We start from the raw sequence: 26283 nt of genomic DNA on the forward strand, positions 1-26283 counted from the left end.
TCTATTGTGATTGTATGGCGTTTCTGCTTTATTCTGTTAATATGGCAAACTTGAATGACTAGTTTTTCGAGTGTTAAACTTCTGTCATATGTAGTACATTTCCTGGAGCGTTCTGAACTAGTAAAGAGCTATTTGGGAGAGGGAAGTTCTACTTCTCCAGAAATTCTGTAGGTGGTGTCTTAAACATAGAGATACTGTTAATATACCTTATACTCACATGCCGACATGTCCTTGGAAAATGTGCAAGGCCCATTTGGTATGAAAGTGTCTCCGGATGCTTTCTGAAGGGGTCAGAATATGCAGATAAATCTTGGAAATGCCCCTCACCAAGACTATTTTGAAAGAATGATTTTTTTTCTTTTATTTCCCTCTATATTAGTTTCCTATTGCTGCTATGAAAAATTAGCATAACCTTAGTGGCTTAACATATTTCCTAGTTATCTACAAGTCCGAAGTCCTAAAGTCAACGTTTCAGAAGGACTGCGTTTCTTCTGAAGGCTCTAGGGAGAATTCCTTTTCCTGTCTTTCCCAACTGTTAGAGGCCTCCTGCACTCCTTGCCCGTGACCCCATCACTGCAGTGTCTGCTTCCGTCACCATCACATCTCCCATTCGGACCCTGACCCTCCTGGCTCCCAATTATCAGGGTCATTGTGATTGCAGATAATCTCCCCAGATCAAGATTCTTAATCGTGCCTGCCAAGACCCCTTTGCCAAATTAGGTAGCATTTGCCCAGTTTCTTGGGAACAAGCCATGGACATTGTGGGAGATGTCATTCTGCCTACCACACATCCTAACATCTTTTCACAGGAAACTTTCCATGCTTTCCTTATTTGGGGAATTAACGTTTGAAGGATATGCCTTTCTTTGGAATCACGTTATCTATGGCCCTTACATGGCACACTACAGATATCAGCCTGGGCTTCAATGTTTTTAGAGAAGATATTCGTTTTTACAAGTTATATCCTAGGTAACATGGAGAATATTCCTTTTTTCCTGTTGAAACTATCCCAATCATGTTTCACTCTTGTATATATCCCAACAAAAGCCATGAAGCTGCCGGTGTATGATATATAATAACAGCGTTCACAACAACAATTTACAACTCTCTCCTAGGATATCTAGGAAGGATTTTATCACTCCCTTCCCTGATGCTTACCAATTACAAAAGGAGCCTGTGGTTACAGGGTGAAAAATCTTACATTTTCCTCTGTTTTTGGCCTAGATCATGGAGCGTGTTAGGTGCCTGGTTTTCATGATTATTTTAATGGTATTTTAAGCCACAAGCTTAGGTTGCTTCTTACTCTTGCCGGTTCCTACTTGTCTTTTATGTCTTCTAAGCCTTGTTCCTCAAACCCCACTGGGCAGAGACAGAGCTTCCCCTGCGAGCTGTGCATCGCCAGGCAAATCACTGGCCTTCCGTAAATAATAATAGCATGCGGGGCTATGACAGGAGGTGGAAACTGGAGCATTTCTGACCCTCAGTTCCCCAGTATTCTCAGAGCCCACTCATTTGGGCATATACTTTGGAAACTGAAAGATCTCTGAGGACATATTAATTATCACTTTTATAATGATATCAATAACTGTATGAATGTGGGTACATATACCCACTCTGGTTGCAGCTCAGGTACATTAAAAAGAAAAAGTTATCGAACCTCTACTATGTACAAATCACTTGTTTGAGCATAATGTGGTGAAAATGATAATAGACATTGTACTGACTTCCGAGGAACACACATATATACATATATATATGTAAAACATATATGTGTGTGTATATATATGTTGCTACAGGCCTGTTGCATATACGAAGGTTATGTGCACACACATGTATGCACAGCAGCTTTTAAAATTAAATTCATAATTTGTTTCATTTTGTATGGAAGAATACTTTGGAAACATAATTTCAGCTAAAGAACTTCCTTCTTCCCATTTGGAACACTTCTTGAAATAAACAGATAACTTAGAGGCCATGAACATTTTTAAAGCCTCTTGTCCCTCCATCATGTTTCCGCTCTTGATCCCCTATGACAGCAAAGTGGCTTAATGATATTTATAGTCCAGAATCAGTGGCACCACTAGTATTTGTTTATCAAAGATTTGGGGGAGTAGAGAATATGGGAGAAATTTTCCTTTATTTTGTGTATGGACATGTGTGTGTGTGCATGCATCTGTGTTTGTGTTTGTAGATAAGTTCGGTTCAGAACCTTCTGAGCAGTAAGAATGCTTTATATTGTAATGACAGATAAATAAGTATGGGAGCGGCGGTTTAGGAAGGACTTATGCTGACTCCTTTTTCCCCAGATTTATTTGGTTAGTGGCAAAAGGTGACCTGGTATATAGGGAGGTGCCTCTAGGTACTGCTTGAGACACCTAGCCCATATTTGAAGAAGTCCCGCTTATTTGGGGAAAACGCTTATTCGCAAATTTAAAGGAGAATCCTCTCTTTTCTCTGCATTTCTCCCTGGGGTATGAGCCCTGAACCACACTCTCCACCCTCACACTGAAATCCCCTTGATAATCCAGGTTAAAGTTTATGCATGAGACCTCATTTATTTTCAATGGCTTTGATGTAGGTATGACAACTGATTCGGAAATTGTTTTGGTTAATGGAATTTGGCTCTCTGGAAAGCCCCACTCCTCTTTTCCTCTTTAAAACATGCCATAGCAGTGGTGACAACATACTGTGGCAATTAAAAAAAAAAAAAAATCATCGTATGGCAAGCGTTTTCAAGCTCCTCTCACACTCAGGATACTTTTGTCTTAGGAATAGTCCTTTGATGCTTTGCCCTCACTGTAGGCATCCTGCCCAATGAAATACACCAGAAGAGTCATATTTTTAAAATATGTTTTTATTTATTGTTAAAATATTTGAAAAGAGACCAAAAAACTCTCATATATTTGTTGCTTAATATTATAACTAATTTTTCTTTTAAGTTCTCATGGTTTTTTTTTTAAGGAACGTCAATGAACTATTTTAAGAAGCCAACATTATTCACATATATAGTCAATGATTCTGATTATTTATGATGTACTTATTATTGGCAGGAATTTTGGAAGATAATAGATGCATAGATTATAAATATGACTCAGATATTCAGAAAATATACTCTTTTGTGGGGAAAATAATACATTAAAACAACAACTAGGAAATACCACATGTAAGATGATATAATATGAACTTTATGTACATGAACTGCAGAGACACAGGGCAGTGGAGATTTGTATGACAGAGAGAAGGAAGGGAAAGAAGAAAGAACTGCAATGCTATTGACTTCCATTTCACTAAAAATCTGGTTCCTTCAAGAGTAAAGCTAAAATCAGTCTTAGCAATTAGAAAGGAAATATTTGTACCCCTGTAAAGAAGAATCAGGCTTAGAAGAAGGATAACTGTGACCTATATTCTCTCTTCCATTATTCCCTGAGGTTCCTGCATGGAACTGACCCAGTGCCATTCTCCCTTGAGACAACTGGAGTCTCATTTAAAAGGACCAGCAAAGATTTATGTCACATTTCCAATCCTCAGACAACACTCCAAGCCCAACAGGTATCCCATAAGTTATGAGGAATATAGAATGCTAGGCTGAGCCGAGCCTTCCACTGATGATTGCTGGACTTCACTTGGAAAAGCCTCATAAATGTTGTCCTGCTGGTACAGTCTTTAAGCATAAATATCACAAAATCCTTGGCTGTTTTTTTCTTTTTCCTATTGTAATATTCCAAGTTAGCTTCTGTAAAAATAAGTCAGTTTTACTGCTTAAACCAAAGGTTCTTCATATAGCCCCAAAGTGTACCAGTGCTGTAGTTATTTATGCAGAGAAGTTAATCCAAAGCTGGAGAGACTTTGATCTTGTGTTGTCAGAAAGCCAGGATCAGTGAAATGATCTGTGGAAAGGCTTCTCAGATCAGGTGTGAAACGGTGAGAGCACGGAGCGAAAGCTGTTTCAAAGATGTGCTTTTTGCTCTTCTCTTTTTGTTTTTTTTTTTCGTGAAGGACAGTTCAAAGGATGGGCAGTTCTATTATAGCTAGTTTACAGACACAAGTAAACCTTTTCTCCTCACTTCCACTTCTATTTACAGAGGAGGATTTTTTTAAAGTTGCAGAAAATGAGGATGAATGACCTGAACATAAGCTGGCATGTACTTAATAACTGAAGCATTTTGAAAGTTAGCTGAAAAGGCAGTGCCCAGGGATGGTTGTGTCTGGAAGCAGACAAATGAAGCTGATAAGCTCAAGAAACTCCATCACTACTTAAACACTAGACTTTACCCTTCCCAGTTTTCTTCACACCTGGGACTTGATGTCAAACTAAGCTCCCAAGGGGCAGTGGTTCTTGCAGGCCAGCTTGTTAACCCAGTGCTCTCTCTGCTGCCATGACATCTTGAATGGTCTTAAATGTACATCTAAGAATGATGGTGACCATGGAAATATTACCTATTTGGAATGGAATAGAATAACGTAGAAAGAAGCATAATGGAAATCTCTATTTTTTCGTAACAATATTTTTTCTTACTTCCAAAAGAAATAGTACCTCCCAGTTTTAAAGAACAAAAAGAGATATTCACGAATATGATATATCCCAGATTTCGTTTTGGATCTTAATGGAAACACGTTGATTTAGGTTTCTTTGCAATGTAGTGTTACTTTCATCCACTACCATGGCAGATGGTGGATGCACACCACTGTAAACTATGGAAACTCAGAGGCTCTTGTAATCTAATGGCCTCTGTTAATATTCTCAGTAGATAAGCAGAATGATAGAATGGACCTTGAAACTGGAGGGCATAGCTGACTGGCCTCTTGTAGTTTATATTTTCTCTTTTTTTCTTTTTTTTTTTGACCATACTGCGTGGCTTGTGAGATCTTAGCTCCCCAACCCTGGATCGAACCCGGGCCCTCGGCAGTGAAAGCGTGGAGGCCTAACCACTGGACCGCCAGGGAATTCCTGTTTACATTTTCTCTTACATTCCAACTAGGAACGTCTGTTTCTAATTCCATAACTTGGACGTTGTGATTTCTTACTTCTTGTCCCATGAAAGCATGCTCTGAAGAATTGAACTAATTCTCAAAGTGTGATTGTGACTGTATGCGCTAACATGAGCTAGTATCACCTTCACCCAAGGGTTCTTTGCTTGAAAATTTTGTGGAATTGAAGCTGCAGGTTTTTCATCGTCGCTGACAAATGCCAGAGAGATATAGTAGACAATTCCCTCGGCTACTCAGACAGTGTCTCTTACCCATGTCAGAATAAAAAGAAAAAATTGTTTTTGCAGCAAATTCATTTTTCTGGAAGCAGCCAAATCACACGGTTCTCTGAGCCTTTAGTAAAGCAATAATAACAGCCTAGGCAGCCAGTCACTGCAGGGGACTCTGGAGGGTGGAGGAGGCATTTCAAAAAATCTCACACACACACACACACACACACACACACAGAGTTTTGTAACTTGATACAGGTAAGGACTGAAGGCAATAACTTGTAGGTGTATTAGGAACAAAAAAGAAAGCCACGGTCCAGGTGTTTTGGAACAATGCACAAAAGGGTGGGGCAGGACAGTTCTGATTGATTCCGTGTATTTAGCTTGGTTCCTTAGTGTCAGTAATTATCTGTGATAACTAGGTAAAAAACAGTCAGGCAAAAATCTCAACTCACTTTTGTTTCTATGTAGATAATTGGAAAAAAATCATTTTCTTCTGCCTCTGAGCAAAGTACTTATTTCCCCACTTCTTAAATTCTGCACTTCACTCTACATTTGCTGACATAACTAAACTCTTTTACACTCTTCATTAGCTAAACGTAGGCAAGAAGCTTCAGAAGAGCTCCTTTTGTCACCTCTTGCAAAATTGTTTCTGCTCATATATGATCAGTGGGGGTTGAAGACTGTTCCAGTAGATAATTTTAGTAATAGGGCCTTGAAACAATATTTTTTTGGATGTTTTCCCTTATTATTTTTTTCTTCTGGTAGTTCATTGTTTATGTGCTATTTCACTAGGAGGAGTTGTAATTCTACAAAGGCAGGGATCAAATCTTTATTTTCTTTGCCCTAATATAGTCAAGGCTCAACACTGATAAGCTCTGGAATGATTTTGAGTGGAAAATAAATTAATGAATTAATGGCATTAAGGCATTTAAGGCTTTGAAAATATCACAAGGGAATTTACTGAATATATCACTTGGTTCCAAAAGATTCATAAGGTAACAGTAGGAGATGGAAAGTGAAATATTAAAAAAAAATCTGAGAAAGAAAATATCAAGAGTATAGACCAGGAAGAGGTTTGTTGATTGATTGGAAAAGAAGGAAGAAACAAAATCCAAACAAAAGACTTAATAAAATAGAATTGGATGCCATACATGTTTCTAATTTCCTGAATTGCTCTAGGAGATACTTTCGTGGTTGGTGGGACTCACACCATCTTCCTTTCTGTCTTTTCTCTCTAGAATGGCTTCTATACATAGTATTTATATTTTGGGTGAGGATAATAGTGGAGGATATGACTTAGACAATTTTTATGAAATGGAATGAGGTCATTAGGGCTGCTCACATTTATTCCAGTGCTTCTCATTTCTTGGCACATGATAAGATCACACATCCTTGCTCCTTCTGAGTTTAAGCCATGAAATAGGAAGGCATGTGATGTGTGTCACTTGCAGGGATAAGCTTTGAGAGGTGGGGCGTGGTGTGCCGTATTTCCTTCCCCTGCCTGGGTGGTCCTACAAGTACATGTTAAGGTGGAGCGTCCTTCCACCTAGTCTCTGTTTAACTTTGATGTGCAAATTTCCCTGCTAATCATTTCTCTGTACAATATGTAGGATGAGCAAAAAACACAGTTTCATTGTATTCACCCACTGAGTGTTGGGATTATTCATTATTGCAGATGAACATAGTTTATCCTGACTGATACAGGGTGTTCCATATATGCTTCCCTGAACTGCTAACACGTAAGATGTTGGTCTGTATACTCACATCTGAGATGGTTCTGAATTTCTGATTCTACTGAAGAAAAAGGAATATAATTTACATGCCTGGCTCATACACTGAAGAAAAGTGTAGGAATTTTTTCATTGACTGTGTACAAAAGAACATAAGCTACTTCTTTAAATAGCGCACACCTGCTTGCTTTGCACCTTCATTCATCTGTTGCCTTTGTCTGATTCATTCTCCTACCAGCGTTCATTTGGAGAGCAGAGGCACCCTCTTGGATCACGTTTAAAGAAAGGCTGGTACAAGTGTTTGAACTTAGAGAAGCTCAGTTATGTTCAGTGTCTTTGACCTCAGGACCACAGTGTGACCCATATGGAGAGTTGCCAACGATTGACCCTTTGGCCCACCTCAGTAGGTTCTCAGCTATTGCTTCCTTGATCTCAGTTAATTAAGTATGGACATTACCCTCTGATGTCTTGAACCCAGGGTCCATGCATGAAAAATATTCATTCTCTGGGAGCTTTTTATGTGATTTGATCTTTCCCAAAAGGATTTTTAACTTTTCTTTTGATTTTGTTTGTTGTTTGCTTTTCTAGCATAGCTCTTTACTGAGATACTCGTATTCCTCTCTCTAAGAGATCAAAATATGATCTATGAACAGCTGGGGGTGGGGGGTGGGGGAAACGAAAAGCAGAACACGTTTCCATTTCATGTCATATTTCTTATGATCATACACAGTACTAGGCTATAATCCCTATAACTGACCATGGAAAAATGATTAATATTTGTAATATTGTGAGTGGGTAGAAAAGGAGCATAAAGCACACCATATAAATCATGGAACCAATTAAGTATACGTGTGTGTTGGGGGTGAGGGTAAATTCACCAGGAGTAGGTGTTTCCATTATTTTTCTTTCCTCTCTTTACATAATTAAACAGTAGGAGTAGACAAGATTGAATCTCTTTATTTTGGGTTTATCTCTCTATTAAAATCACTGGCGCTAAAGTTTCTCCCTAGTTAACGCTATGTTAACTGTTTCAGTGGACACATATTTTTCATGGCTAATCAGTGGAAGAATAGTTTGTTCAGGACGTGATTTCCTCTCAGTGAGATAATACGACAGAAGCACCTAAGCATTCTTCCCAAGTCCAGAGTAATCACTCTGCCACATTTCTCTGTCAGTAATAGCTCAGCATTTTTAAAGTCAGAACTCATTTTACCTCAAAGCACAGGGTTAGAGATTATGTGAGACAGTAGCAAAAATCATAGCTTCTTCCATAAAAGAACTTAGAATTTCATATATGGGGTTGGGATTCTGAATTGTGAGGGAAAGAAATTCAACCTTGGTTTTTTTGTTTGTTTTTAATTTTATTGAAGTATGGTTGGTTTACAATGTTGTGTTAGTTTTAGGTGTACAGCAAAATGATTTGGTTATATATATATATATATATATATATATATATATATATATATTCTTTTTTGGATTCCTTTCCATTATAGGTTACTACAAGATATTGAATATAGTTCCCTGTGCTATAAACTAGGTCCTTGTTGTTTATCTATTTGATATATAGTCGTGTGTATCTGTTAATCCCCAATTCCTTATTTATCCCTGACCCCCCTTTCCCCTTTGGTAACCATAAGTTATTTTCTATATCTGTGAGTCTGTTTCTGTTTTGTAAATAAATTCATTTGTATCATTTTTTTTTGTAGATTCCACATATAAGTGATATCATGTGATATTTGCCTTTTTCTTTCTGACTTATTTCACTTAAACCTTGGTTTGATTTGTAATTGTCTTAGGTAATAGGAATCTGAATCTTCAGTTCTGCATTTGAAAAAGATGGAGTCAGTAGTGCCTTTTCTGTCTATTTCACATGTGCTCTGTAAACCATAAAATACTATACAACTCTAAAAATGTATATTTACAAACAAATACAAGATTAATGTGGTGATGATGAGCAGGATGTATTAGAAAAGGGGACTGTATGGAAGTAGTATTGTAAGGTCAAAGGCTACCAGAGTAGCTCAGAAATGAAGTGCTAAGATGTCCATTTGGGGGGTTGTGGAATGGGAATGCAAAGGAACAGACAAACTTGAGAGACGCTGTGATGATTCTGCAGTTTTGGAGAGAGAAGAAGTTAAGTAGTGAGCTGAAGAAGTTAAATATTGGGTGTGAACGACTACAAGTACGGTCTTACTATGATCAGTGACCTGGCTGAGGAGTAGATGCTCTTGGGGTGGTGGTGGTGGTGGTAATGAGTTTAATGTTAGAGATGCTGTGTTTAGGTAATGGAAACCTAGTCAGGTTGAATGTATTTGTGATACATTGAAAACACTGCTCAGGAGCTCAGGAGAGAAATCCAAATGAAATGATGATTTAGAGCAATGGATGAGACTTGAGAGGGAGAGGGGTAAATGCCCCAAGAACATAATGCCTATACTTGCAGCATGCAATAGATTTATTGAGGATAAATTAGAAATATTTTTTTAAAAACCCATAGGAGAGCACAATGAACAAGATGATGCCCATATAGTTTAAAGCTTGGATGGTGTGAATAATATTTGGAAAAAAACCCCATAAGATTCACAACTGGACTCATTACAAAATAGAGACACAAATTAATATTAAAATGGGAAATTAAATCAGCAAATGAAAATATTCACCACCACCACCACGCTTCTCCTAAATAAAACTTGGCTCAGACAGTTTTACAGGCAAATTTTACCACATTTTAAGGAAATAATTATCTGTAACTTATGTACCTTTTCCATGGACAATGGAAACGAAAGAAAAACGTATATTAAGAGCTTCACAGCAAAGGAAAATCTGTTAATATCAACTCAGGAACATAACAAGGATCCCTGTTAGCACTCCTTCTGTTCAAAATTGAATTAATGGTCTAAAACAAAGTAATATTTGAAAAGAAAAATACATAAGGATTATGATAGCTTTTATTAAATATGATTGTCTACTAGAAAAAATCCAGAAACTTAATACACTGTTGGAATTCATAAAAATTCAAGAAGGTTGCCAGATGAATGCTCAACAAAAAGAAATAATTAGCATTTTTATACACCTACAACAAACAGTGAGAAAATAGATGCATAATGTATCGAGGAATAAATGTAGCAAAATAAGTGCTAACTAAATGACAAAATGTACCATGTTCATGGATGGGAAGACTCAACAATGTAATGAATGTTTGGCTTTTCTCCAAATTAGCTAATAAATTAACTACAATTCCAATTAAAATTCCAACCGATTTATTATGGAACTTGACAAGCAGTTCCTAGAATTCATAATAAACCCCCAAAGGACCAAAATTAGCAAAGATAATTTTGAAAAAGAATAACAAAATTGTAGCACACAATAGGCATCAAGATACTTTAACACTATAGTAATTAAAATTTTTTGATATTTGCACATGAGTAAAAACAAATAAACCAGTGAAGCAGAATAAGGGTACAGAAGAAGATCCAACCACATATGTGGAAACTTGATATATCACATTAAAAATTGGTTGGGGGAAAATATACTATTTAGTAAGTGATGCTAGGTTTATTGATCTGGGAAAAAACATGTATACTTAGCACAATACAAGAGTCACTTCCATATAGATTAAACACGTGTATGTGTAAAACATTAAAAAAAAATTAAAAGAAAATATTTATGCTCTCAGGTTAGGAATACTTAAACCAGAAAAAAATAAACAAACCATACTTTTAAAAGATTGATAAATATTTTTACAGATTTGAAACTCTTTTACTATTTTAAATATAAAACATAATTTCAATAAAAGATAACCATTAACAAAATAAAAAGAAAATCAGTATAATTAGAAGTTATAAATAGCAATAAATTAATATCAAGAATGTGTAAATAACTACAAATCAATAAGAAATTTGAAAGTGACCCAATAGAAAAATGAGCATGTGAACAAGAAATTCATTGAAAAAGAACCCAAAAGTCTTCTTAACTTAATCTCACCAGTAATCAGAGTATTTCAAATTAAAAACACAAGGAGATTCCTTTTCATGTTGATCAGATGGTCAATAATTAAGCGGTCTGATAAAAATCAATTGTCAGCAAAGAGGAAGGCTAACATGAACTGCCCTCCACCACCAGCAGGAGTATAAGTTGGTACAGTCACTTTGGAGAGCAATGTAGTAATATAACCAGTGAAGTTCTTGATCCACATATACTTTGTGACTCATATTCTACTTGTAAATAGAATTAAGAGAAAATCATGCATAAATAACAAGGACAAATAGATTTTAAACGTTCATTTCAAAATTATTCATAGTTAAAAATGAGAACAGTATGGAGATTCCTCAAAAAATTAAAATAGAACAGACATATCCAGCAGTCCCCCTTCTGGGTATATATATGAAGGAAACAAAATCAGTATCTGGAAGAGACACCTGCACTCCACATTCCCTGAAGCATTATTCACAATAGCCAAGATATGGAAACAACCTAGGTATCCATTGATGGATGAATGGATAAAGAAGATGTGGTATATACATACAGTGAAATATATTATTCAGCCATAAAAAATAAGGAAATTCTGTCATTTGTGACAACATGGTTGAACCTAGAGGCTATTTTGCTAAGTGGAATAAGCCAGACGCAGAAAGACAAGTACTGTATGATCTCACTCAAATGTGTAATCTAAAAAAGTCAAATTCACAGAACCAGAGAGTAGAACAGTGGTTGCCAGGGGCAGGAGGTAGGGAATGAATAGGTTCTGGGGATCTCATATGCAGCATAATGACTGTAGTTAATAATGCTGTGCTACCTACTTGAAATTAGCTAAGAGAATAGATCTTAGGTGTTCTCACCACAAAAATAAAAACAGTAACTATGTGAGGTGACAGATGTATGAATTACCTTGATTGTGGTAATCATTTCACAGTGTATATGTATATTAAATCATCATGTTGTACACCTAAAAAAGTCATGCTGTACAAGATAAATATATATAATTTTTATTTGTCAATCATACCTCAAAAAAGCTGGGAAAAAAAAAACCTAAAAAATATTAATAGTCAAAACATTCAGAAAAACAATTAAATGTCAATAAAGATAATGAATAAGTTGCAGAATATTTATAAAACATCATAGAACATACAATGAATTAACTAGAGCTACATATATCAACATGGGTTAATCCCCAAGACATAATAATGTGGTTAAAAAGAAAGCAGAAGGATGCATCCTTTTTTTTATAGCTTTAGCACACAAAACAGTACTATATGTGTTCATTTTCTGTGCTATCTTCACAAATTACTGCAAGCTTAGTGGCTTAAAACAACACAGCTTTATTATTTTAATAGTGAAAGTCACAAGTTCAGTACAGGTCTTACTGGACTAAAATCCAGGTGTTGGCAATCTGGGCTTTTTTCTTGTGACTTTAGAGGAGAATCTGTTTCCTTGTGGCTTTAGAGGAGAATCTGTTTCCTTGCTCATTTAGCATTCTGTTTCTTGAGTTTGTAGGACTGAGGTGCTGTGTGCTGGTTGGCTGTAAACTGAGGGTTGTTCTCAACTTCTAGATGCCGCTTCCTTCCTAGGCTCTTGAATCCCTTGCTCCACCTTCAAAGCCAGCAATAGTAGATTGAGTCCTTCTTATGTCTTATCTCTCTGATCCAGTCTTCTGCTTTCCTCTTCCACTTTTAAAGACTGATGTTATTGTTTTGGGCCAACCCGTATAATTTGTAATAATCTTCCCACTTCAGGGTCCTTCAACTTAATTACATCTATTAAGTCCTTACCAATAATCACGCCTGCTAAGTCCCTCTTTCCATGTAAGATAGATATTCATAGTTTCTGAGGATTGGGACATGGATATCTTAGGGGACCATTTTTCTCCGGTCCACACTACGTATTTTTCATAAGACGAATACATATGAAATAAAGTTATAAAAACATGCATGGAGAAATTGGTACCAAATTGAGGTACCTCTAGATTGAGAAAGAGGGGATTGGATTGGGAAAAAATTCAGAGAGAGCCTAATTTTTCTCTATTATTTACTTTTAAAAAAATGTACTTGAAATAAACTGTAAAAATGCTAGGACTTGATTAGGTTAAGTGGAAAGCAAACAAAAGAAGAGAAGACATAATTTTTTCTTTTCTTTTTAATCATAACATAGGTATCAGTACATTTGGACATTTTATAATAGAAAATGTTTAAAAGGGGAGGAAGAAAAGAAAAAAAGTTTGTGTGAAGAGTCCGTAACATACTGAATCAATGAAGTAGATATTGTGATAATTGAAAATAGGTAAAACTAGGATGCTTAGGCCAGAAACTTGAACCATTGTAAAGAGGAGGTTTGAGCTGTGAGTGATGGAGAGATGATGATGTTAAGGACATAAAGAACATGGAAAAACACAAAAGCAGTCATACACATGATAGAGAATAAAATGTTGAATTAATAAACTGAGTGACTAGAGTAGATAATCAGCTGGAAGAAACAATATTAGGCATTAAAAAATACACAGTAATTTTAGAACAGTCACTATAAAAATGTGATAGGAGAAGGTTGAAGGAATAAAGGGTGGACTAAGTTGGGGTTTCTCACATTGGCAGTATACTCAGCACTGTTTCTTGACTTTTCTTTTTTTTCTTTTTTTTTTTTTTTGCGGTATGCGGGCCTCTCACTGTTGTGGCCTCTCCCGTTGCGGAGCACAGGCTCCGGACGCGCAGGCCTAGCGGCCATGGCTCACGGGCCCAGCCGCTCCGCGGCATGTGGGATCTTCCCGGACCAGGGCACGAACCCGTGTCTCCTGCATCGGCAGGCGGACTCTCAACCACTGCGCCACCAGGGAAGCCCCTTGACTTTTCTTAACACTCTTTGGATGCCTGCTAGCTTAAATACAGGGAGAAAAATGTTGTCTAGGTGGAAATTTGCATCAAAGAAAAACAAAGGGGTGATGAATTCCAGAATTGCTAGAGAAGAAAACATCACAAGAGGTAACTACGGGTTTGAGGCTAGGTAAGGAGTTTAAAAACAAAACAAAACAAAACAAAACAAAACAAAACAAAACAGGGGCTTCCCTCGTGGTGCAGCGGTTGAGAGTCCGCCTGTCGCTTCAGGGGACGCGGGTTCGTGCCCCGGTTCGGGAGGATCCCACGTGCCGCGGAGCGGCTGGGCCCGTGAGCCGTGGCCGCTGAGCCTGCGTGTCCGGACCCCGTGCTCCACAACAAGAGAAGCCTGCACACCAGAATGAAGAGCGGTCCCCGCTTGCCGCAACTAGAGAAAGCCCATGCGCAGCAACAAAGACCCAACACAGCCAGAACAAAACAAAACAAAACAAACTCCCGGGATCTGGGGAAGAGAGATTTGGTCCAGGAATATCAGATGATTCCAGACTTAACATCATAACACGAGCTGAGTACAAATTAAGTCGTTTTATCAGGTGTGGAGATCTGAAAAGACAAGTTTCAACTTTGTGATCTAACATGAACCAAAGATAACTTTTGACAAAATATTCTCTAAAGCTTAGTGAGGTAAATGATATTTTCCAGGGCATTAGTGAAGCACTGTGGGAGTGTCAGCCCTTAAAGGATTGTTGGACATTTCTTAGATGTTCCTTAGTGCAAACCCACTAAGGTTTTACCCATCCCCTCAAACCCTCTTTTGGCTGTTGTTTTTCACTTTCCCCATCCTCACCATGGTTTATTTTGATGATGTACCCCTTATAACCTACAATAAAGCCTTTTTCAAGTGAGGAAGTTATAAATCAGACCTCTTAGAATTTTGTTCATTATTTTAAAGTGACCTGTAAAATACCACATAGAGGCAGAAATTGGACTAGAATCAAGGTCTTCTAAATTCTAGCCAAGTATCCTTCTCTAGTGCTTTCTATTGTCATTTTAAAATAAAGGAGCCACCTGGATCATATAACAATTGAGTAAAAGAGAGTTAGGCCTTTGGGAAGACACTGACCCTGTAATTCACTGAAAGTGAGCTAGAAATCTTGATGTGATCATTTTTATATAGTGTTTAAAATGGCTCCTACTACACATGGGCAGCAAATGAAGGTACATTTCCTGTTGGTCTAAGAGGGCATTATGGGTGGGAATGACACCATTAACTGATGGTTTATTGCTTCGGGGAAATATTTGGACATCCTGTTTGCTTGATCAGCAGTTAAACCCCAGGTTGCTGTTTTGACCTTGGTTCACCCAGAAGATTATTTCTATAAACTTGAAAACTGAAACCGAGTAAGATCACATACACAAAAGAAGTTCAAGGGAAGAAAGTCAAAGCTTTTGTTTGTCTCTAGGGTGTGAATGCTGGCCAAAGACTATATACTACTGTTCCCTCTCTGGAAACATGGTGATTTGCATTTCTCCTGGGTTTTAGCTCCTGATTAACTATGTAAATAACTTTATTCAACAAAGTCTCCTTTTCCCTCTTGGATTCTGACCTTTGGAGCTCCGTACTAATGTTTGTGGGAATTAAATTATGAGCATTAAGTATCAGAAGTATGGAAAATATGTGAAGGTCTAGTGGAAAATGTCATATCAAAGTATAAGTAGTCTAAAATAAACACATATTTATTAACAATTATGTTTCCCAATTGCTACTTATAATTATCTTCCTACTGTATAAATAATATTATGAAAAACTTTGGAGTCTTAACTCCCTGCAGCTCCCAGCACATAAATATGACTGATAAGAGCTATTAGCAATATATCTCGTCAAATTCATGTGTTACAGTTAGGTTGGTCTCCAGACCCCCTACCTGAGACTCTCTAAGTCAAATAGGAATCATTTCTCTTGGTAGAGAGCTTTATAGCTTGTGGCTTTTGAACATGTTGTCCTGTGTGTTTGTTTATTATGTTTTGTTTTTCCAAAAACCACTGTGAGTGAGTGAGTGAGTGCTACTATCACTCTTCATAGTACTCCAGTGAAGAAAATGCAGCTTACAGATTTGACCACAAATAACCACTGTCCTGACTTTTATAGCAAGTACTTCCTTGTATCTTTATTGCTATAAAAGTCAGAATAATGGTTATTTATGGAGATGGAGGAGTTGTGATGGGAATGGGAAACATGGAGGCTTCCTGGGGTGGCAATTTACAAGGATGTTCAACTTGAAAGAACTCATTCAGCTGTGTAGATTTTGTGTGATTTTCCATATTTGCATTTTACTGTAAAATAAAAAAAGTTAATCAAACTAAAAAAAAAAAAATTGGCCACAGTAGTTCAAAGCTTGTAAGTGCAGATCTGGTGCTGAATGCAAGTGTTTTTCCTCATTAAAGCGCTTTTCCTCATTAAATCATTGCAGAGGTTAATTCTAGTAGCCATTAGTAGTTTCAGTCTCTGCCAGGTTCTTATCTGGCCCCAGCCCAAAGCTACAACTCCATTCAACTATTGTTTCACACTCTGATGTATGGAATCGTGTGGACATAATGCCTACCAGGTATTTGTGACTTATAACACAGAGCATTATAATTTTCAGGGATAGTCATGGAAGATTCTAAAAAAGGAAGATAATTCTAGATATTTTTTGAATCACTCAATTCTAAGTGAAAGCCAAAGAACAGAGTTTTATAAAGGTACCAGAAACGTAATGTTAGTTAACAGCTGACAAAATTGTCCTGGGGTGTCAGAGGAAACCAAATAAGACAAAAATAATAAAAATAATGTAATAATGAAGAAAAAGGGAAAGAAGAGAAAAAAAACACACCAGTATTAACATATCAGAATCAGCCCACCAAAATAGAAAATAATAAAGCAGCAAAGAAACTACTGAGTTTGAAGGTCCCTAGGTTTCTTTTACTCCAGTAGAGCTTGGCTAAAATAACACAAACCCTATAGCTTACTAATTTTTGAGGCCAATATTTGGGTATAATTTTTGTGCTTCATAGGCCTGGAAAACCCACGAGAGACCACAGATTCCTGACGTAACTGTCTTTGAATTTAACAAAGCCCATTACCTTGTCAGTGAGGGGGACGGGTGGAAAGCTTAAGGGGGGCGGGGGGGGTTCTAGGCACCCAGAGGGGTTTTCACTACAGCTACTGAAATAATAAACTCCCTTGATTTTTGGCACTGACCAGAGTAGTTTTAACAGTTCACTTCTAATCACAGATAATTCTTTTTTTATTATGTCATTTTAGATACTGTTATTATACACAGCAAATGTTGCTATGTTACTGAAAACCATAAACTGTCCACATGATACCAGTCCTAACAAAAGTGAAACTGTCTGTAGTCTTGCATTTAAAGGTAGGACTGTGTGTGTGTGTGTGTGTGTGTGTATGTTTCAATCTACCAGCCATTCGTTTTAGAAATGATTTTATGATGTCTGGAACCTGAACTGAACTATCTGTCCTCTCTTGTTTCAACTGAAAGAAATTAAGATCTTGCTCATTATCTTTCCAGTAAGTTTTAGTATAAATTCTGGAGTAGAGAAATCTCAAGCAACCAAATTGCATTCATTTTCCAGCAATAGAGATCAAGGCCTATGTAATGTGTAAGATGGAAAATTGAAAATATATTGTTTTGTCTCAGACAAAGCAACTACTTTTGATTTTTTTTTTTAAAAGTGGGACAAATTGCACTTGGTGACTTCTGAGGGATGTTTTCCTAATATAATGTGCTCAGCTTAACTTCAAGGGGCAAAGATGGACCATTAGACAAAAATATCCTTTCTCTCTGTCTGCTTGTTTGTTTTGATTTGCTTGCTTGTTTTGCTTAAATTCATTTGGGAATTGGCATTTAATTTTAAATTTTTATTTTGATATAATTTAAACTCATAGAAGAGTTTCAAGAAAAGATTATATATACCTTTTTACTGAAATACATCAATTGTTATCGTTTTACTGTATATACTTTATCTAATTTTTTAACTATTTGAGAGTGAGTTACAGAAATCCTGCTCCTTACCTCTAAATTCTTAAGTGTTGTGTGTTTTTGTTTAAGAATAAGGACATTCAGTTCCATAATTAAAGAACATTGACCAAAGTTGTTTTTTTTTTTTTTTTTTTTTTTTTACCATGAATACTGTTATCTATGTAGCATGTTCACATTTCATCTATTGCCTCAGTAAAGACCTGGATTTACTGTAATTTTTCCAAGTCCTGGATCCAATCCAGGACTGCACATTTCAATCTGTTCTTCTGTGGGAAGAACCCAGCCTTAGTAGCCTTAATCTGCAGACTTGGAGCCAAAGGTGAAAAAAATGGCAAAACATTGAACAAGGGAAGGTGGAGACAGGAGCTAAACAAATTGTCTGAATAAGCATCAAACCAAAGGAACTAGACAATCAAAATAAAGATGTAAGCATGTACTGGCATGTAGAGAGAATCACCATCTGTGGTGCTATATTATGATTTTAATTTCATAAATATCTGTTTTTGTATACATATAAAAGCCCAATTTCATGTTAATTTTAGGCTCTTCTTTATCTTCTTAAATTTTAACAGCAAACAATATATTTACTTTTACTATTGAAAAAGTTTATATGTAGAGAGACAGATAGATGGATATAGACATAGCTATGTCTTCAAATACGAACAAAACTTAACTGTTACCAGCTGAGTGATGGAAGCTGGGTCTGAGAGAGCAGCCACATGGCTGGTAAAGGCTCAGAAGAACAAGGTGATTCAGGTTGGCTCTTGATGAAGGTTCGCATAGGGGTTGGGGTCTGTGGACGCTCCAGTGGGTTTGGAGGGGACCACTGGGGATACCAAAAAAAGCTGAATGGGGTCTGCTCACCACGTGACTTCTCTAATGTGATGGATGACAGCCTCATAATATGCAAACGAGTCCTTTCATAGCTCCCAGTAACTACTGAGGATGTCCATAAGCTATTTTTTATGTCTTATGATAGATGTAGGGGGCTGGGGGATCTAAAGATGATCACCTAAACGTATTCGCTAGTGATATTTGACAACACTAAGAATCTCACCCAAGCATACTACCTACACACAGTGTCCAACTACATAAGGATTCCGTTTGAGGTGTGTGTCAGGACACCACAGACACACATGCAGGGGTCAGACTTGGCAATCAGGGGCTCCGTGGAGTTTTTCTTGGTTGAGTGAAATGTAAATATTGTATATTTCATCAATGATTTTTAAAAAATACCATTTTCACGACTATAAAATCATAATGCTAGAAAATAAATAGGTCAAGAAAAATTTTAAAATTTCATTATTGATTTTTTTAATCATGAGAGCCAGTGAGTCTGTGTCCTCAGCCACATGCCTGCCAGCATTGTCTGCCAGACTCCGATGCCAAAGCCGCCCACATTCCTCTAGACAATCGCTGGGTGCCTCCCAGCCTTTGGGAAGTAGCCACACCGTTCCCAGCTACTTCCTTTCTGAAAGCCAGGTGCTGCCAGGTGTTGCTCTCCTGGCATTTCTCTTCCTGCATTTGAACTTGTGGCAAGACCTTAGCTGAGTGTACTTCTACAGATGATCGAGTGGAGTGATGAGTGCCACTGTGCTAACAACAATATGGTACATAAATATCGAGCGAGCATTGACGCATCAATGAAACCCAGAATTTTGTCAGGAGGAACCAGCAAGTCTGGAGTGAGAGTCCTGCACTCTGTAGTTTCTCTCTACTCTGCACCAAGCCCTTTGCTACTGTGAAAGAAATAAACATTGTGGGCAGAAGAAATGAAGTGAAATGAAAATTCTCCTAAATTGTGTCCCCACCTTTCCCCAGGCTTTGTGATCTATTGGTTCTGCAAACAGTTGTCCTCCTAAGTGACCTTCATCAGGCATTTCGTTGACTGAAAGAAGGGTTCTTAGTTTTAATGTTGCAAAGAAGAAAGTGGCAAGACTGGCATAGAAACTGGGTGGGAGTAGGAGGGTGGAAGCCCCATCCTTTGAGGAGTTTACGGGATATTTGGACTGGACTTTGGCAATGGGGAATGTTCCGTTTATAGTTGTAAGTTTCCAGCAACGTAAAGTTTTCCCTTTGTTCTTATATGTACTGGGTCTTGAATATCTACCATATATACGTCAGACACAATTCTTGTAGCAACTCCTGTAGAGTTCATTATCCTTGCTTTACATAGGAAGGTACCGATGCTCAATTTTAAGTGGTTTTCTCAAGACCGTGGAGCTGTTGATATATTAGAAGATAGATGCTGTACTGCCATGTCTATCTGACCCCAAGTTCCATGTTCTTTTCCTTAAGAAGATTGCTGTTTAATTCACCACTGATTTCCTCTCATGTTTGCTTGCTTAGAATGAATTTAGTGTTTCTTATTAGTCAAGTAGATGCCCATGATCTTGTTCTGAACGACCAAGAAGGCAAGGTTCTTTTGTGGCACCTCTCTGACTTTCTTTTATAAATCCCTTCTCCTATTTCTGCCATGCAATCCTCAAATGTCCTAACTCTCCAGCACATCCCATCCTTTGTACCATCTCGCTTTTATTAGATACCCGAGCTCTCCAATTTCCCTTTGTTTGTTCCCAGTCAATGTATATGCTCTTATGTATGTTGATAATCTAATTCAGGCTAATACAAGAATGAGCTAATTAATGTATTATAGCCTTCATTCTACATATACAATATTTGCATATTAACTGAGCTTCCGTAGTGATAAAGATCTCAATTCCACGGGAGGATTCTAACGGTGGGCATTTGAGCCCCCATAGCAGATGGTGAGACTATTATGGAGTAGATGTTGATTTCTGTGCTCTGAATTCATAATACACAATGGTCAGATTGCCCCTTCTTTCACTTCCTCCACCATCATTGTCAGTAGTTTCTATTAAGTACTCACACATACAAGCTATAGCTGAATCCATTCTACACAGAGGCAATAATACTTTTCTAGTCAATTGACTTTTTTCTGAGCATATAATTGATCAACCACAGACAACTAATTTCACTTTACCTTCATACTTTCATCTGTAATGAAGGATTTAGACTTGATAATCCCAAAGGTCCCTACCTAGTATATAATCCTATGAAAAGAACATTTTCATATAGTAAATATAATAGTATATTTCTGATGGATTTCAAGTTAGATCATCAAACAGTTGTATAAGAAGCTATTTGATACTGTTGGAACTCTGTGAGTGCTTCCCCAAAACCACTTTCTTGCTCTCTGTGCATCAGGAAATAACATTCTGCCAAGTATGAAAGGAACCTGAGCCCCCGAAAGGGGCTGAAATTGTGACGTCTCAAAGCTCATATGGATATGAACTTGGCCAAATGTGTTATGCCCTCTCTGCTCTGTTATGTTGCCAGGTGGTGGGGTTAGTTCACTTTTACCACTTAAAATTTCCTTTTGGGCTAATGACCATTTCTAAAATATTGTACTGCTTTAGAGCTCATGCCATCGCAAATCAATTCCCACCTCCATTATATAAGTATGTGATTTTTACCCCTACAAAAATTCCACTGAGATATTACAAGTCTTATATTGGCGAATAATAGATGATGGTGTGGTCTGGTGGGAACAGCTAGGAGTGGGACTTTGAGGGAGAGAAATTGCCACCAGCTCAGCTGCAGAATTCGTCGAGGAGCCTCCCTGAGATGAGGAGGAACCGTTTTGCTCCATTTATTCCATGGAGTTGTAAGGGAAAGTCATGGTTCCTCCAGCTTTCTCTCAGAGGATAACTCTTAAGGCAGCATCTCTTGGGAATGGAAAGGTAGGGAAGTGAAAAAGACCAGAAGCTTATCCATAAAAGAGGCCTCAGAAGGTGGGAAGTTGTTGAGACAAGGTTGAGGGACTGTGGAACTTGGTCTTCAACTTCTATGATAATTAAAAATTTACTGCCCCTGCGCGCACACTGTGTGCCCTAATAAGCAGTAGAAGAATGTGCCTGTCTGCAGGAATCATTTTATAAATATCCATGTAGCTTTGCGAAACTGGGACCTGATTTTAAGTGTTGCATTTTATTTGTAAGTGCGTGGTTTAATTACAGCCGTAAAACATTGATTAGTTAAAATTTGCTGCTCTTTTATGACTTGGGAGCCAGACAGGTTTGTAATCAGAAGCAGCATCTGAGGTGTGCCAGTTTTAAGACAGAGAAATGATTTGGGGCAACAGGCAACTGAAGGTACCCGTGAGTGCTTTAGGAGAGCACACTTTGCTGGAGTTGAACGTGGTTTGTCAGTACGTCCGCGTCGCGCTAGGTCCTGCCTTCCGGGTGATGTTGCCATTGTTTTGGGAGTATGAACATTTCTTCTTGGAAGGAATTTGCAATTGTCAAGGTATTGATAAAATCTGTACATTATTTGAAGGGGATGCTGTGGACTAAATTGTGCCCCCCCCCCAAATTAATATGTTGAAGCCCTAACCTGAAATGTAACTGATTTGGGGGACAAGGCCTTTAGGAGGTAATTAAGGTTAAATGAGACCATAAGGGAGGGTCCTAATTCAATAGGTTTGGTGGCCTTATAAGAAGAGGAAGAGAGATCTCTTTCCAAATTCATTCACCAAGGAAGGGTGACGTGAGGACACAGTGAGAGAGGTAGCCACCTACAGCCCAAATAGAGGAGTCTCGCCAGACACCGACCCTGTTAGCCACCTGGGCCTCAAACGTTCCAGCCTCCAGCGCCGTGAGAAAATACACTTCTGTTGTTTAAGCTGCCCGGCCTGTGGTATCTTATTATGGCAACTTGAGCTAAGACAAAGGGGCTCCTGGGAGATAAGCAAAAGATAATTGAAGATGAAGCAAAGCTATGTGATAATAGCAGAGGGTGCAATGGTGGGATATGGGCCACAGTAGAGTAGGGCTACCTAGGAGGAACTGGGACTTGACAGGTTAAAGCAGAGTTCAATGGATGCTGCAGATCAAAAGAAAACAATAGGCTAAATAAAGGAGGTGAGCTGAGAGAGCAAGATGTGGATGTGGTTCTAGAGAGCAAGGAAGGACCTAAAGACAGGGAGATGCGCGAGTCTCCTAGTAAAGCATTAAAGGCACAAAAGCTTGATGAACTATAATCCCCATTGCCTTTTATCTCCGCCTCGTGTGTTATTCTTCCAGTGGCTGTGGTTAACCTCAAGCCATAGAAACTCAGCATATTCAGAGGTGAGTGAGCTGTATAAGACTTTGCTTCTGACAGCGATAGCAACAGAGGTGCTGGTATGAGAAACTTAATGTCCGAATGGGGAACGACTAAATACACGATGGCACAAGAGTTCATGTTTTTAAGAATCAGATTAAAAATCATATAAATATTTGCTAGATAATGACATAAAACCTAAGAAATATCAACATATGAGTGTGTTATGATCAAAATTGTTTTTAAAAATTCACACACATTGGGATTGACATGTATACACTAATATGTATAAAATAGATAACTAATAAGAACCTGCTGTATAAAAAATAAATAAAAGTCAAAAATTCAAAAAAGATTCACACATAATACACACACACACACACACACACACACACACACACACACACACACACACACAGATGAAAATACCCCCCAATTAAAAAAATAGTTTTCTCTGGATGTTGGCAGTTATTCTAATTGTATGCCTTATTCTTTTTATGATTTTTTTTCAGAATAAATATATCTTACTTTGAAATTGGAAAAAAACCCTACTATTATAAAAGAAATTTTATAGGGGTGAAGAGTGAGCCAGTAGAAGGCTTATCATAGGAGACACTGTCACCATTACTACTGTTTATTTTGGATTCCTTGGAGGCTTTTTGAGTTCCTGTGCATATGTAATGTGATATAGGGTGAGAACAAAAGTAAGGTGTTTGACCGGCCCACTCGCGCCAAGAAGAATTAGATATGTGACCCTTTTGTGTCATCAGTGAGTGGCTCCACAGGTGTGGCACGCAACTGCTTTTCTGCATGTTCAGAAAGAACAGAGTAACACATAGGCCGAGGCAGGAGAAGCAGTATAACTCTGTCGGGCAGTCAGAGGCAAACGCCACCTCTCATGCCCACATTTCTCATTATCCTGGTTATAGCAGAGCACTAATTATAATCTCCATGTCAGGAAGGTCTGGTCACTTAAAAATCTTTTAGAAAAAGGGAGAGGTGGTTTAAATACCTTTTGCCCAGTAGCTGGTATTCTTTTTGTGAGATGTCTGCTTCTTGGAGTGGGAAAGAAATGGATACCAGTGCTGGGAGCTGTTGTGGGCATGAACGGAGGAGGGTGGGGTGTGTCCAGACCTGAAAAAGAATTGGCGATAATGCACGTTCAAAATGAATATGCTACATCTCTCAAATAGACTTATTTAAAAATCCCAAAATAAATACTACTGTCTACAAGTAGTAAATATGTGCAAAGCAGATTTCATCCTCTTCATTCAACCCCAGTACTCTAACATAATCTTAGCTCATTTGGAAGGTACCTACCTCTCTTGTGTTATTTATGACAAGCTAACAGCTCTCTGACAATAGCTAGTTCAGACATGCATTATTCATCTGTCACATAAGCGGACACAGTCACCAAACTAAGAACACAGCGTTTTGTAACTTTGTAAACTCTGGAAATGATGGCAGTTCAGCTGCTCCAGAGCTGAGAAATTTAGGCTTCTAAGATATCCATCTGAAAGGTTACTGTTTGGCTGGTTGCATTGGAGACTCACATTAATCAGAGTTTGAGACATAAATGTACTCTATTAGCCATAATAACAGTGTCCTCCTCTTTCAGGGCACAGTGAGATGTGAGGAGGGTTTCAGTGCTCAGCTGCACCGTATCCTGAAGACTCCAGTTCACATGGAAGGGAGTCAAACCTGAGGAAATGCCCTGTAGACCCCCTTGAGGAAGTGCTGGTTAAAGCTCAGGAACAAATCAGGGCTCAAGTGAATCTCCATTTTAGTCCTTGGAAGACCCACTCTTCTTTGCTAGTAGGGATTTCTTCCACTGTTTAGCTAATGCACAGAGCTTCGTTCTCTCAGCCAGAGAAAGGAAAAGAGGGAGGATTTGGATTAGATTATCACTACCCCAACTTCTGGTTGAAACTGTCTACCAAGTTAATAAGTGCCATTCATGACCAGTCCATCTGAGCACACTTTTGCTTAGGATCACCTCTGGGCATCCTCTTGGTTCTGTAAAAAAACATTTAATTGCTTGAGTCTAGGTCTAGGACATGACCAGAAGAATTAGGGTGCCATTTTGGAACCATTTAGTTTAAAAAATCAAATTGAATGTATCCAATTTATTATGGTCATCTATTCAGGAGACATAATGCTTCCTTTGGTCAAGTGTAGCAGAAATACAAACATGTGCTTTGAACCAGAAGGTGAAAGTCCCTGTAATCACAAGTCCTCTGTTGAAAGATAAACCCTTCCTCATGTACATTACATGTTAAAAGATATACTCTCTCCCATGCACAGACATCCAGAACTTCTAAATAGGGGTGTAGCTGAGAAAATAATTGAACCTTTAGCCTCTGGAAATGTTTACTTTCATAATCATAGCACCTAGGTTTGGAGAGGTTGGATCTATGTGGAAGGGACAAAAGCAAACGTTGGTCTTCTTTTAAAGTCTCTTACAGTATAGTCCAATTAAAATGAAAAGAAAACAAGAGGAAACATGACTACCAAATTTCAAAAAAATCTACATTAAGAAAAATCTATGCATACCAAGGACATAAAGTGTTAAAATTTACTTTGCTCAATCATCTTTTTTTTTCCTCTTTGAATGGCTTCAGATTTTTTAAAAAATTTGTTTAATGCAAGGACTATATATACAGTAACACCAAGCTTTTAACAGCTGCATTTTCCCCCTTTTGCTGTCGTAATTATGGTCTCATTAGGATTCCAATAAAAAGTCAAGAAAACCCTTTTTTTAAGGAAAACAGAAGTGCCCACAGTGTCTCTCTACCAACATGCCATACTTTTAAAATATTTGCATTTGAAATTCCTCACTGCAAATATTCGCAAACCAAAGGTAAATATAACACCGAGATTACTCCCAGAAGAATGTTTCTTCTGCTATTAATACCCTGAATTCAAATCAGAATTTTTGCAAGTCTGTATAATTTTACTGTATGTACTTTATCCTGCAGTTGGGGTGGCTGTGTTACGAAACTAGATGCATCAGAAATGAATAGAAGGTGGCATCTCTTGCCTGGGTGAATACTTTTTTTTTTTGCCTTTCCATTTCATAAAATAGTCTATGGGCCCAGATTCTCAAGGATACAGTCCTCAGTTAGACAAGAACAAAGAGAGGACAGGCCTCCCTGCAAGAAAACACAGGCACACACATACTCCAGCTTTCAGTAGATCATCAGGTTAAATTATGAGCAACAAAAGCAGGTCTCAGTTCCTCCCTATCTTCTTTTATGCACCCTCTCCTGCCATTTGGTGTGCACCACCAGATGTCCAGAGTTACATCCTAGAGGTTTTCTACCTTCTAACTCTGGAATGAGCAATTCCTCATGCTGCCTGACACTCA

Source organism: Kogia breviceps, chromosome 19 (assembly GCF_026419965.1).
Source record: "Kogia breviceps isolate mKogBre1 chromosome 19, mKogBre1 haplotype 1, whole genome shotgun sequence".
Taxonomy (NCBI): domain Eukaryota; kingdom Metazoa; phylum Chordata; class Mammalia; order Artiodactyla; family Physeteridae; genus Kogia; species Kogia breviceps.